Consider the following 12,812-nt stretch of genomic DNA (forward strand, 5'->3'; position numbering starts at 1 on the left):
ATGCAGGAGAAAAAAAACCACATCGTTATATTTAGAACACAGACAGGGACATAGTTTAATAGGAGGACTTATGTAAAAAAAGAATGATGACTTGACTGAGATGATAAAGGGAAACTAACTCTGTTGGATGTTGTAAAGTTTCAATAAAAATGATTTTAATTTATTCTTAAAGGAATTCAGAGATTGAGCAGTAGTAATGTTACTGGGAAGTGAATTCCAGTACTTTGGCCCGTCGTAAATAAATGTGTTTTGAGCCAACAAAGTTCTCAGAAATGGCAAATGGAAATCATTTGATCGCCGTGTTGGATAATTATGAATGGATTGATTTCTTTGAAACATTTTTTCAAATATATTTGGGAGATTATTTTTATTATAATTATACATAAATTGTCCTAGATTAAACAAATACAAATCATTAATTTTCAATATTTTATGCTCATAAAATAGTGGGTCAGTATGGGACAAAAATGCAGTATGACATATAACACGGAGTGATTTCTTTTGCAATAATAGTAATTTATCTAAGAATGTTTTATATGTATTTCCCCACGCGAGAATACCGTAACTTAAATGGCAATATTAAGGATGAATATAATACGAGCAGGGACGACAAAGGAAAACAAAACTGAAGCTTATTAATTATACCAATATTACGTGAAATAATTTTACATATACTGTCAATATGAAATTTCCAGGACAGCTTATTGTCAACTGTTACTCCAAGAAATTTTATATGGGAAACATTTTCGAGTGGAGTACCATCTAAAACAATATCAACAGGTAATGCCTCAGTAGAATTACTAAAGAGCATATATTTTGTTTTTTGAAGGTTAAGAGATAGCTTATTTGCTTTTATCCACTGGGCAACATTTTCTAATTCTAAATTTATTGTATTAACAAGGGTAAAAAGATTATTGTGTGAAAAAAATAGATTTGAGTCGTCTGCAAAAAGAATAAAAGAAACAACATCTGATGATCTACAAAAATCATTTATGTAAACAGTAAACAACAGTGGACCTAATAAACTTCCCTGTGGCACCCCACATTTAATATTTAATATTTGTGAATTACAACCATTTAAAGAAACATATTGTTTCCTGTTCATGAGGTAGCTCCTGAACCACTCCAAGGCCTTCCCACGCACTCCATAATGGTGTAATTTGTTAAGTAAAATATCATGATTGATGGTGTCGAAGGCCTTGGAGAAGTCCAGGAACAAACCTATCAAATGAGAAGATTTATCGATAGCATGTGCCACTTTTTCTATAAAACTCAATAATGCATGTGTGATGCTATGTTTCTCCCTAAATCCAAACTGAGAATTCGTAAATATATTATTAAATTTAAAGAAATTAATAGTTCTTTTATAAATAATTTTTTCAAGAATTTTTGACAATGCACTTAACAAAGTAACAATGCAAACTTAACAATGCACTTAACAAAAGTATAGCAGATTCTGACCGACTGTTTAAAGGACAAGGTCACCTTCATAGACATGTGGGTTGAGAGAATGCAGCAATATTAGTAGAACACATCAGTGAAAGTTTGAGCAAAATCGGACAATCCGTTCAAAAGTTATGAATTTTTGAAATTTCTGCTCAGTCACGACTGGATGAAAAGACTACTATAGCTTATGATGTCACATGTGTACAACTCTATAAAGAAAGAATAAAGAAAATTCAACATATTTCCATTTTTCTCGCATAACAAAAGAACACTCAACTTCTCTCTTTCGGGAGGCAGGGTAAATAATATTACCCCTGACATACGTCAGTAACAAGTCGAAGAAATGTGCACTTTATTAAAAAAGTTAAGTTTTGTGAAATTCTCTTTTTATTTTCCATCGTTGTATGCATGTGGCATCATACACCGTATTATAGTAGTCTTCTCATCCAGCAGTGAGTGCGCAGACACTTTAAAAATTCATAACTTTTGAACGGATTGTCCGATTTCCTCTCACTAATGTGTTCTACTAATATTGCTGCATTCTCTCAATCCTTATGTATATGAAGGTGGACTTGTCCTTTAATGTCTGGTTACTTGTACACCATGGGCTGTAAATCAAGCAAACCAGCGAATATGTCTTGGAGATGTAGTTAAATTCTCGCAAATGATATTTTGATTTCTTGGCAAAAAAATATTTAGGAAGCTATTTCTTTGTCTCTAGATCTCCTATAGAAAATTGAACCTTATTATAAGAATGAAAAACATCTCGAGATAACAATGCAAAAAGCAAAAGATCAGCAGTCATATCAAAACCATTTTATTAAGAGTTCAACGATATGGACAGTGGCATCAACATTGACATCAAGAGCAAGGAAGGGGGAGGATGAGTAGATTACAATAATGTGAAGACAGTACTGTTTTTTAGTTGTACAGTATTAAAGGAGAGCATCAAACATTAAGGTCTATTTTGATATTGCCTTCTGAAGCTGTCTAAAATTCATCAGTTGCCGACTGGCCATCGTTGGAGAAAATGCAGCACGTCAACGAAACTGTCAGGGGAAAATACTACAATTGCAATTGGAAGTGTTTGAGAACCTTTTTATCTACATGTATGTATTTACATCGACCAACCTTATGAACTTATTTTGCAACTGTCTGAAATTTCTATGGGGTGATTGTCATTACAGCGTGATTTCTTAGATGAATATTAATGGAATTAACGTATCATACTCTGATTGAAAGGAAAACTGTGAATACTACATGTGGGACTGCCGATTCTTCAAAACAAATATAAAAACCCGTTTTCACAGAACCGAAGAGCATTTCCAGAATACAACATATCTCTAAATTCGAAAAATACACACTTTGTACGATAAAACAAGCACTCGGTATAACAAGCTTTCGGGTACATGGATATAGACTAAATAACCTTGTCTACTCTAAGTTGCTACATTTCTAAACAGTCTGATATACGAGGTATCGCATGAGGGTTGACTGGCCGCTCTAATGCCATGTATTCCTGATGTCAAAGATAATACGAAAACTTCCACCTCCCTCGGTTAAGTACATTATCAAACTCTAGTTTGACAAACTTGTACATATATCTTTATACATTATCAAATAAGAATCGTCCTACGCAAGACCATCAAGGACCATCTATATACTACAGTAGCCATTGTGGTGCATCGAACAGAGTTATGAACCACTTTTACAAGACCCATTAAAGGGATTGAATAGTTTTGACTTAGACCTTACTTCTCTTTTATAACATTATTTTGGTTAGATAATGAAAAACTTCTTATGAAATATGAAAGAGCATGTAATTCCAAGAGGAATTTGTTTGATGCGTTTATTTGATGAAAATTGGTTTTGAAATGGCTGAGATACACAAAACAGAGCGATAAAACGAGACTACTGTATTACTAGAGCTTTGTTTTGCTAGTTTTTGGATGTCTCGGCCGTTCCAAAACCGATTTACTTATTTATCAGTTATTTATCGATAAACTTTGAATTTCTCATAGAATGGCATGCTCTGTACTACACTGTATATCAAATGTTTTTTTTTTTTTGGTTTCACACAAAAAGTTAAAAGCCCAAACCTAATCTCCACTAATACTATGCCATCCCTTTAAAGACCTTCAAGAAACATTACCTTGATATTACGTCGGACATTTAAGATAGGACTGCATCGTCATAATGTATTAGATCTATGCACCCCTTCTAGACTTTCACCCACTTCTTTTTCGCCTTGACACTTGTCTGTGGATACACCTTCTGGTAGACCAGGATCTCTTTGCCGTTACAGACCACCAGCCGACCTCGAGGTGTGATCAGCGGAGCTGGGACTTCTGTACTGTACAGGCGGAACTCGAGGGCAGCTGCTTTGTTCACGCGGCCATCGATGGCGATCTCGTCGACAACGGCGAAGGGAGGTTTGGTCTTCGACTCTCTGAGCGAGCAGATAAGCAGTGTATCACCGTCACCGCTGTCGACGGCGCATTGCGCTGCCCGCCATTCTTTTCGACGCAGGCGGCTCCGCTGACGCGCGCTGTCGCCGTCGATGACGGAGAACTCGTCGTCGCCAGTCCTGACGACCATGAGACCTGTGGATGTCGTGAGGATCCTCCCTCGTAGCTCATTGGCCTCGACGGAACACGTCTTCACTGCCTCTCCACTCTTTGCATCAATGAAATGTAGAACCTTAGCATGGCTACCGATAACACCAGCTACGATCGATCGGCTCTTGCCGTGAACGGCAAACATGACGATACTAGATGGCATTGCATTGGGTATCTCAAAATCCTTGACACGTATGCCCTGGTCATCGATCAGGGCGATACGCCCTGACTCGAGGTCGCTGGCCATGAGCGTTCCATCATGGAAAGAACAATCCACGATGTGTCCTTCGACGTCAATCTGCTTCACGGTCTCAGTGTCGAGGTTGACCTTGAAAATGACGCCTTCCTCAGCGTCGCCGAGTACGACTTCCCTTTCGTTCTTGCAGCAGTGTAAAATGGGCGATTTGACGCGAGATGGGATCTGAATGATTTTGTCGAAGTCCCAAGAGTGCTGGACACCAGCCTCGCTGTCCTGATCATGAACGATATCGGTGTTCGTTCCACTACGCTCCGGTTCACCTTCCGAATTTGACATTCTCGTACGGATTTAGTTAAATTCTGCCTCAGTTGTACTCAGAGAAGCAATAACTACAATGCCCTATGACGTCATCAATCTAACAGTAGAAATGTCCTTGAATGTCACTTTCATTTCAGTTGACGTTCCGTGAACAAAACTTAGAGAGAAAACGCACGTCAGACTAAATGCAAGAAAATGCTACTATGTTGATACCAAGAAGTAAGGTGTGTACCGTGCACTTGAGGTATGATGTGGACACTTAGCATGGGCGATGATCTGTTTCCAAAGAAATATGACTGACAGCATCATGGGGTGTGTTCAAAAATCATATACAGAGGACAGAGTTTGCTCTTGGCAAACATCATAAACGGAAGAGAATGGATGACCCTGTCACACCATGATAAGGCAGAGAAAACAAAACAAGCAAGACAATGCTTTTAAACAAGAACTTAACGACGGTCTGTACGCACAATCAAGATTGATATATATAAGTAAGGCGTTGAAATAATCTAAATAAAAAGGGATTGATTCCTAAAATAGCTATAATCAATATGATTCTGGTTAAAATGGACAAGAGATGTTTGCCTTCAACAGTTCAAAGAGAGAGAGAGAGAGAGAGAGAAAGGAGGGTCTTCGAAATATACAAAAATATTTCAGTATCTCAAACTTCTAAAGTCTGCATGGCGTGGGTAAAGTGTGTAGGCCTTTTATGTGGACTGCATAATGGTGAACAAAGTTCAAGTGCACCCTATTTATGTTCAGGTGTGCTATCAAAGGTCATATAGCATTTTATCTGTTTATGATAAACGATGTAACAATACGAATGTATGTCACTTTAACAGGAAAGTCCTTGATAGTATAGTTTACAGTGCTTTATAACATATCTATAATGCACTCCATAATCTAATGTCAAACTGCTTAGTTATAATGACTCGATTGTAGCACATAATGTATGACACGTTATATTTCACCATCTTCAAGTGCGAAATGAAGCTCTGAATGCTTTCTCTTTGGTTGATTAAAGGACCTACTAATGCAATGCCAAATAATGCATGTTGACATGTCTTGATATATACCTTGATCATTAACTTGATGATAAAAGTAACAATACATGTATATATGAAGGGCTTGTTTGCAAAAACCGATAAGTCCATTTTTGAAAATTTTGAAGTACGGTCTCCGTCATAAAGTACAGAATAATACCTTTTAAATGATATATTGGTCAATTCATAAAAAGGTATATTTTTTAAGTTATGGTCAAAATAAGCAAAAATTTTCTTATTATTCTCTTTATTTTTCTTGACCTTTAATCGCAAATATCTCCATTTGGCAAATATGGACTTATCGGTTTTTTCAAACAAACTCTTCATATGTGACCAAATAAATGTCTAAATACATGTCATATTAAGTTTTAATATGATCCTCTGCTATTATGTTTGTTCTTCAGCGTATCAAATACTTGGATTCTCTCTCTCTCTCTCTCTCTCAAAAAAAACCAACACCACAGTAACAAGATAAAGAAATAAACTTGCTTCAAGATTCTGGTAGGCCCTATTACATTATCTGTCGATCAATGCTGAATCACCAATACGATAACCAAAATACCATTAAGGCATGCAGCTTCCCCTCATCTAAACCTAAACTGATGCATGTTTCCATCCATGCAACGTCTTTTGTTTACTAATCACAGTCGTTCAATAAATGTCGAAAAATGCACGTAATGTTGTCTAGGAAAGTCCATTTGTGTGTGTGTGTGTGTGTGTGTGTGTGTGTGTGTGTGTGGTTTTTTTTGGGGGGGGGGTTGGGGATTAATCATCATAGATGATAACAGTGATTGACATTACGTGCTTTTTATGTCATCCACAGAATTTTGGTTTGGAATCTTCTCATTTCTTAAGGACAGATCCTGCTAATCTAACGAAAATTATATATATATTATATGGGGGATATTATTATATTCATGTATGTATGGATTATATAATATTGCTTATACTCATATATCATGTCCACATTTGAGACAGAGTCTACCTTTAAAGAAGCAACTTTGCACCCGTAAAGGTGCTCCGAATGTGACACTGGTAAAGGTCCAAAGTTGAACCTATTTTTCTTAGAGCGTATTATTATTTAGCGAGGTTGACTGCATGCATTTTCTCTTCTTAAAAGATTGACCCAAGTTATGCAATTAAACCAAATAAGAAGTTCTTTGTTGATTGCTACATTATGTTTATGGAGCACATTAATGTTGTTATGTTATGAAATAGATTTGATTCGAATTAGCTCTCAATATCATTTATATCTCATGTGTATTGTTCAGAAGCAATTTTTAAATGATTAAAAATAATCAATCTAAATTACCTCAATACGAAGATTTTACAAGTAACCTCACAACAAATTTTGACAGAATTGCTGAGTAGGGGACTGCATGTGCTGTGATTAATTAAAAAAAAAATGTATATAAGTTTCATGACTATCAAACTTTGGTTTTTAGGTGAAAATGTTGCCTTTAAACTTCAGAGGGATAACGCATTGAATATATATATATACTGTATATATCTATGAAGAGTTTGTTTGCAAAAACCGATAAGTCCATTTTTGAAGATTCTAAAGTACGGTCTCTGTCATAGAGTACAAAATAATACCTTTTAAATGATATATTGGTCACTACATAATATAAAGGTACATTTTTGAAATAATGGTCAGAAGAAGCAACAATTTTCTTATTATCCTATTATTCTTGACCTTTAATCGCAAATATCTCCATTTGGCAAATATGGATTTATCGGTTTTTGCAAACAAATTATATATATATATATATATATATATATATATATATATATATATATATATATACGTAAGTAGAGTGTGAACTGCAATATGGCTGACAGTGCTCAACTACTAGTATATAGGAGCCCATTCTTATATATATATATATATATATATATATATATATATATATACAGAGAGGCATGGCATGATATCCTTCCAAGAAGAGTGGCTGTCATAGTGCTTGAGTGGACTTCCATAAAAATAGGATTATCATGAGAAAAGCCAGTGAATTTTTATGCAAAGCACGGGATCATTGGTGCTCTGACAAGCTTTTTAATAGTTTTTGTCCTTGAGTAGTCTTTCTCATAAGAGATAATAGCGTGAGACCAGACCGAGTCCACCACAGCAAAGCTAACGTTGGTAGAAGTTTGAATAGCGCCATCTACGGCAGACTCTCCTTCCGTCTCTAACTTTCTCCTCTCTCTCTCTTTTCTTCTCTTTTTTTTTTCTCTCTCTCTCCATCACTCGGTCTTCTGTTTCTCCTTTTTGCAGCTGAGTGTCTCTTAAAGGGATGGATAGTATTTGTTGAGATAGGGAATCAGCTTTTAACTTTTTGCGGGATACTTAGGAACCACTTCATCATTATAGTGCATGCAATATTCGGGTGTGTTGATATAACAAGCAAAAAAAAAAAGTTTCTCAGCCCATCTCTCCCCTTCCACTTCCGAGTTTCTGACAAGTAAAAAAAAAAAAAAAAAAGGGGGGGGGGGGGTCTTCAGCGGAAAAACATAACCTTACTCTATCTATTTCTCTTTTTTTAAGTGTCACTTCATTCCAAAATCAATTTTCATCAAACAAACGTTGAATTTCTGTTATAATCAAATAATGCTCTTTCATATTCTTATAGGAAGATTCTCATTGTCTGACAAATATCATCATAAAAAGTTAATTGGAAAACTTGAGCCCCATTCTCAACCGAAACTATACCTTTGACAGATATAGGTCCCAGAATGGCTTCGAGAGTAAGTTTGCACTAATTATGAGATGATTACACGTTGTGTGATGATGACAAAAAAGGGCCTACTGTTACCAGGGGCGGCGCAGCCGTGGGGGCCGTGGGGGCTCGGGTCCCCACACTTTTTGTGCACCATACAAAGGAATACATAAGGTGTCATCACTTTGGGCCCCCACACTTTTTTCAACCCGGAAGTGGACGGGGACGGGAGAGATGACCTGAGGACCTTTTTTTTTTTTTTTTTTTTTTTTTTTTTGCTTGTTAGCTCATGAAACCCGAAAGTGGGCCCCCACACTTTTGAAAACACTGCGCCGGCCCTGGTTACAACTAGTAGGCCTAAACATAATCCTACTTTGCGACTACTAATTCTGATACCAATTAATGAAATGTTATTATGATATCAATAATCACAATAACAATTAAAGTAATAAAAAAAAAACAATAGCTATATATTTTAGTCCTATTATCACAGTGATTTCCCACCCACATCGTTATGAAACCCGTATCAAATAGCAGCAGTCATCCAATTTCCAGTATTTTGTTGTGTTCAGCTATGCTGATATAGGTCTTGAAGGCATTTTCTTAACGATTCACCGTATCAACTTTAATTCGAAAGGTCGTAACATAAAACTGAATTAAAATACCTGGCATTTTACAGTGTATGAAGGCCCTTGTTTGCTTGCTTGTCTGATTGATTGTTTCATTGGTCTATTTGTTTGTTGTTTTATTTTTTTGCCGATCTTTTGTTTCGTGTTTTCACTTTCCTTTTCATCAAGCATACAGCTATCACACTGAAGTAGGCATACATGTATAGGACTATAGCTGCATATCAGTTTACCGTTATGTACAGTATGATTTCAAGAACCTGAATCTAATAAGCATTATTATACACTTGTATGATATTCTTATTCTGTTAGACATATCAATATCATTTATCACGCAATTTCTTTCAAACTGCTTTTGATGTAGTTTTGTTATATCAAATTTTGCTTGCAAAGAAAGTTGAATGATATGATTTAGCTGATGATAAACCTTGTGTGAAGACTGTTATTTTGTCGTCACAAAAGGAAGGTAGACAAACAAGATGTCCTAGTATTTTACAGCAAAGTAAATGACGACAAATTAACAGTGCAAGGAAAGGAAATCAGATCCCAAAGCAAAACGGTGTTTGTGTATGTGAGGGTTACGTGCGATTTTTTGTGTCTCTCTGTAAGGAAATGAAACAAGCTTGGAGTACACAACACATTATACAATAATACTTGGCATTCATTCAGAAACATTATTGCAAACATGCTGATATGACGTCACAAGGACGAGCAACCGTCTGGTCCTCGCCTTCATCAACCATCCCGTTCCCTTCCGGTGACGTTGAATGAAGGTTTACCTGGAATTTCCTGGAAGCTTTTCATCGAATTTCCGGTTTAGGGAAAAAGGGGAAAAAAGATCGTCTACCATGTCCGCACAAAGTGCCAGTACTTTTGCGCGCACAGCCGAGAAAACGGGCAGGTTGTGGCGAATGTTGCCGAGTTGTCGTGGGACATCTGCTGTCTGGAGAATCTGACATTTTGCTGCAAGTTGAAGAAAGTGGACGAGGTAGGGTGGCGTAGATATTTACTCTACTCAGTTATACATATGTGGGACTAAAGTGTGAATGATTTATGAGAGACAAGTTTGCAACGTTATTGCTATGAAGTGCGCCCCGGCTTTCCCGTATATTATGAGTTACGTTATGATAGACTTCCCTTGGGGACCTTGTATGTCTCGATTAGTGCATGCCTGTATTCAGTATTATAGTTCAATATTACTTGAATTGCGCTTATAGTCTAGACTTCTACTACCGTACATGCTGTAATTTAGGCCTACCTACTACATTAAATTTATATCATTATGATTTAAAGAACATTTTCATATTTCCTGATCGATGCTGATGATATATTTATTGTAAATTTAACCATGTTAACTGTTTGTTCTGTTGTATTTTGTAAGGAAAATAGATCTAACTGTAGGGCCTATTTATAGGCTATTACACGTTACTGTCATTACTGATACTCAGATATGGTACTAGTTTAAGCGATAGTGATCGCGATAGATTAAATTACATTATATAAGTGTGCGTGTGTTTGTGTTTAGAATAAACTAGATTACTGTTTATAAAAGGTTTCAACTGCACCACCTGTCACTGTGCAAAATGTTAACATGTTTTGATATCACAAACAAAGGTAAAAAAAAAGAGAGAAGAAAGTCTAGCGTTAGCTGTGTCTGTGTGTGGTTTTATTTTGTTTGCTTGTTTACATCTCTTTCAGTAAGGCAACGACAGAAATTAGATTATGTTGCTGCCGTTGGGAGTTTTCATATTAATTCACACTGTACAGTACACTAATGTCCCCCCCCCCCCCCCCAAAAAAAAAAAAAAAAAAAAGAAGGAAAATACAATCAAATTTTTGCATTGATAATTTTCAATACCGGTATGATGAAACTGTCTGAATGCTATTTTGGAGTCTCAAAATATAACATCTTGGCTATATTTCTCAGAAAACCCCATTCATTTCGATCAAGTGGGCACAGCTATAGAGAAATGTTCATTCCTGTAAAGCATGTCATGGGTCTGATTCTTCCAAGTTTAGCACTTGCATGCACTTGGAACTACAATGTACATACAATTTGTACAGTATTAATATTCATTTGAACACAGTGAACAGAACTCGGAGGGTCAAGGGATTCCTGACATGCTCTACAATGATCCTCATTTCTCTTTGACGACTGAAGCAAATCGGATGAGGTTTTCTGTAAGATGTGGGTAATAAGTTAAGTTTCATATCCTGAAATTGTACTTGGAGTGAATGTCAGTTTTCAAAATTATCATTGTGAAGGATCCCATTGTAATTGTATCTTCTTTTTTTTTTTGTGGGAGGCAGGGGACAAACAGTATATGCGATAGAGTTCTAGGAAAGATGCCATATGTTGGTTCTCTTTTCACCCAGGTATTCATTTTACAGACCCTGAACTTTTGGCTTTTAAGTTTACAAATTTGCATTAAAAAAAAAAATCCACTAAATGCATATAGTGGGTGAGGCTGCTACATGTACCAAACACATCATGTGTATGAAAACATACTGTATAAAAACAAGAATCATTCGCAGCGTGAAATTTTTTGCAAATTGGAGTCGATAGCCATTTATTTTTCATGGCACAAAACTTTTGCAATTGCAGACCCTGATAATGTACAGCTAGCATTGTAATGTCATTCAATGTGTTAGCGAGATGCAAACTTTGATACACACTTTTACTTTTGTAAATTTTAGCTCCTCGTAAAATTCACTTGAAAGTTTCATGCGTGCGAAAATTTCTGTTATGTATGCCATCAGAGAAAAAAAAAAGGACGAGCAGAAGAAAAAAAAGGGGGGAAGGGAAATTCCCCCATTCATCTTTCATTCAAGGATGGTAAAAGGCCACTATATCCTGACAATTCATCATTCTACAGTATTCATCATGTGGGCTAAGTTTAGCTGGACATACGCCTACAAACTGTACGTTGTGTATGAAAGGTAGTCCGTGCGATAGATGGGGAAGCAGAGAGTAGACTTGTACACTGTATGTGGTTTCTTTGTTGCAAAAACTTAAAGGACAAGTCCACCTTCATATACATGTGGATTGAGTGAATGCAGCAATATTAGTACATGTAGAACACATCAGTGAAAGTTTGGGGAAAATCGGACAATCCGTTCAAAAGTTGTGATTTTTAAAGTATCTGCACAGTTACTGCTAAATGAGAAGACTACTACAGTGTATGATGTCACATAATGCGTACAACGATACGGAAAATATAAAGGGAATTTCACAGAATTTTACTTTATGAAAAAAGTGCACATTTCCTCGACTTGTCACTGACGTATAAAAGGGTAATATTATTCCCCCCTGCCTTCTGAAAGAGGCAAGTCAAGCATTCTTTTATTATCCGAGAAAAGTAAAAATATCTTGAATTTTCTTTATATTTTCTTTATATTGTTGTACACATGTGACATCACAAGCTGTCCAGTCCAGCAGTCACTAAAAGCAGAAACTTCCAAAATTCATACTTCTTAAACGAATTGTCCGATTTTCCTCAAACTCTCGCTGATGCGTTCTATTGCTACATTCACTCAATCCACAAGTCTATGAACTTATCCTTTAATTTTCATTTGATATTAATAACCAAAGCATTAGGATTCCTATAGTAGGCTAGTGTTGGGTATCATGGTCACTCAGTCTTTGTATTGTTTTGATCTGTAAGGCAATCCTGAGATATATGTACCAGGCTAGTCTGACATGGTCACAATATCTTGCTGGTACTTGTAGGGGAGTGACCTACTTGTACACCTTTACCCCAAAGGGTGACAGAGGCGTATTACAGGGATTGTAAAGTTATGGTTGAGACCTACAAGTTGTACACTTCAGGTTTTTAGCATTTTTT

Source organism: Diadema antillarum, unplaced genomic scaffold, assembly GCF_040938485.1.
Source record: "Diadema antillarum isolate AM-2024a unplaced genomic scaffold, OU_Dant_1.0 scf00000026, whole genome shotgun sequence".
NCBI classification, from domain to species: Eukaryota; Metazoa; Echinodermata; class Echinoidea; order Diadematoida; family Diadematidae; genus Diadema; species Diadema antillarum.